Raw genomic sequence first — 3,515 nt, 5'->3', positions numbered from 1 at the left:
TTTGAAATAACATGTGCACACACGTCACTTCAAAGAAGGGCAAAATGTAGACGTATAAAAATGACCACATTCCTAAATGAATATTTTATGTTCATTTTTCTATTTGATTAAATCCAATTTAATTAAATTATCCACATTCTTCTATTTTATTAAATAAATTACTCAATTTATTTAAATAAAATTCACTATATCCATTTAATGAATAAATCATTTTATTCAATTAACTCCCCCCTATCCACTTTTAATTAAATCCAAATTTAATTAAATAGTTATCCCAAATTGAATAAATCAAATTTATTTAATTACAACCAAATTGAATGAAAATCATTTAATTCAATTAAATCCTATTATCCCTCCATCCACTTGCAAAATCTCAAACCCCTTTCTAATCCCTTCTAGAATCTTCTAATTGCTTCTAATTAACCTAACCCTCCTCTAAACTTTGTCACATCCCTAAGCAAAGGGAAGTCACTTCTCAAAAACCTTAAAGTCTTTGATAACCATTGAAGGTTTTCAACCTTCAACCACTAAAACCCTTAAAGTCTTTGAAAACCATTGAAAGCTTCCAACCTTCAACCACTTAATCCCTAAAGTCTCCAATAACCATTAATGGTTAATTCAAACACTCCCACATAGTTAAAACATTTGTTTTGACTCAACCTCTATCCAACCCAAAGGTCTCATCAGGCCATTAATGCTTTGACCATGATTATCTCTTAATTATTTGCACAAAAGTTTATCCTTGGATTAACTCTTAATCCAATGGGTAAGTCTAACTTAGACTTGACCCTTAGCCTTTAAATAACCATGAGATCTTCTCAGGCCTTTAATGCCTCCAACCTCTTCTCTCAACCCAATCTTATGTTGACATTTGTCACCATTTCATTGGTACAAATTGTGCACATGGATCCCCAACTTTCAAACCTGGCCCTTGATTAAACCTTTCAATCCTGACCATCCATTGCCCTATTTGTGCTATAAATAGAGCTCTCATTCCTCCATTCTAAAAAACAATCTTCTTTCAAATTTGAAACATCACACTTATGCTCAAATTCTTTCAAGCTTTCATTTCATATATGCTCATCATTTAGCCTCTTTTAGATCATAAATTAGACTAATATGCATGCTTAGATTACTTTCTTTATCATTTTAGTTCAATCATAGACTAAATATAGTATGCTAGGATAGTATTCATACTAATCTTGTCATCTTATCATTTAGTTTATTGCATTTTAGCATCATACATAGCTTACAACACATCTCATACTAAAATTTAGCAAAAGCATCTCTCGTTCTCATATTTGTCATCCCTAAATCATTTTGCTCAATGATCTGAGAGCAAAAACGTTGGTTTGAGGGAAATTGTGAGATAGAGAACCATGGGACCCTCCTTGGGAAGCTGAGTAACACTACGTTACTCCATAGCTTGCATCAAGAAGTCCTGTGTGTGTGTGTGGACAAGTTATTTTACAATATTTTCACATATTGAATTTTATTCGCCCACTTTTCCCACATACAGGTACCTAACCAAGCCTAATTGTCAAGCCAAATTTTTGCATTTGTTTGTTCCCCTCCAAGTTACACTTAAGAGAGGGTGTTGATGTGAAAAAGGTTATTTTTGAACTAATTTACTTCAACCTATTCACACCTAATTCTAAGTTTACTTAAGTAGCTAAAAACATTTGTAATAATCCTATGTTTCCCTAAGTAAAATTTATCTTGTACATTATGCATCCTAAACATCTTGTGAATAATACTGTATTCGTGCTTGTAACTTGGCTCTCGGATCCTTGTTTGGTAGAATAACATCTCTACTTGTTTCTCTCGTGTATGTTAAGATATTTGGTGTTGCAAATTTGATGATCTTATTAGCTAACTTCAACATTTCATTGAATTTATTTGTGTATTTATTTCGACTTCTTTTTAAAAATAGAAAGAAAAAAAATTCCACAAACATATTTAAACACTATCATATACTATAATATATCACATCTCTTCCCTTCAAATATTTTCATAACTTTCAAAACAAAAATTTAGAAGCTATATGAGAATAAACAAAAATCTTTGTTAAAACGCATCCATAAATAATCTCTAATCATGGCATCCCTCTCCATACATTAAGTCATGAGTACTTAACATCACTTCGTAAAAGTTTACAAGGGAAACTCCCTTATCATGAACTTTTAACAAACGGGATCTTCAACGTAATGGAATTTCATATAGGAAATTTCACTTGTAATAGATTTTTATGTTCAAACATTTTCTATGCACAAAATTGATAATTAAAAATTAGGATTCCAAACTCCAATCGTTTATAAAATATTTTATTTTCACAAGTGCTTTTTTATTCACTAAGAAACGTTACTTGATGGTAAGTACTACGAACTTCTTAGATCCTATCACGCAAGCTGCATTAACATGTGCTCTCAATGACAGTCTCCCACCAATTGTCAACCTCGACACAAAATAGAATATAAATACCAAAATGCTATCGTAGTGGGTTATCAAAACGATAACCCAACCTTAGCCCATAGATGAATGATAATATTTGAATTGTACGAAGTCAATTAAGTTGTCATTTAATAATAAATGTGTTGAACGCGTTTAACACTAGAGACCTTCGTTTAATCCTTGAGCGTGCAGGTCAGAATTCCTAATGATGTGCCCTTTTCAACACGTTACCTAAGTCTCTTTATAATCTTACAGAAGTATCAATTTTTGTATTTTTTTGGTATGCTGCCGAATTATCTTGAAATCTTATAAGAGGCATCAGATATTTGTTGTATGCTATGTTATTGAAGACTGGAACTCGCATTCTTATGCTTGTAATTAGTTTAGGTCTTGAAACTGACCAATCTTCAGTAAAACTGACCAATCTTTAGTACTAAGTTTCTCTTTAGTAGTTGCATAAAACACCCTGCAAGAAAACTGGGAAAGTGACACCCAAAATATCCTATCTCAACGCCATAAGGCAACTCCACTAAGCAGAAGAGCTCAAGTACTTTTTCAATTCTGCTATACCTTATTTATGTTGGCAGTTGATGCAACTGCACATAAATCTCTATAAAAGAGACATAAAATACCTCTGCTTGAAAGAAAAGAGATACCATAAACTGTGGGCCCTTAATGTATATAGCCTGACTGCAGGTGCGAAAATAAAGATAGCATCCAAGTGCCATTTAAGAATCTGCACGGGGATAATATTGAAACACACTCGGGGGCCAAATCAATGGGCGTGATCAAGAGAGAAATCCTAATATCCATAAATACAACACGTATCTTTTATAATGTGCCCAAGAAAAGAGAATCCAAAAGGACATACGATCAGGTAGACAGCATCTAAAATTTTCTTAAAAATAAATCAAATAACATTATGAAATACAGCTAAGGTTCACACCTCCATACGAAGTACCAGCGAAACATTTATCTGAAATGTACACACTGAAAGCTTTAAAAAATGATGGAAGCAATGAGTAAAATACTAAAAACCTGAAGAAATGTAAAGCAACCCTACA

Source organism: Cryptomeria japonica, chromosome 3 (genome assembly GCF_030272615.1).
Source record: "Cryptomeria japonica chromosome 3, Sugi_1.0, whole genome shotgun sequence".
NCBI classification, from domain to species: Eukaryota; Viridiplantae; Streptophyta; class Pinopsida; order Cupressales; family Cupressaceae; genus Cryptomeria; species Cryptomeria japonica.
Note: the sequence above shows the minus strand (reverse complement) of the source record.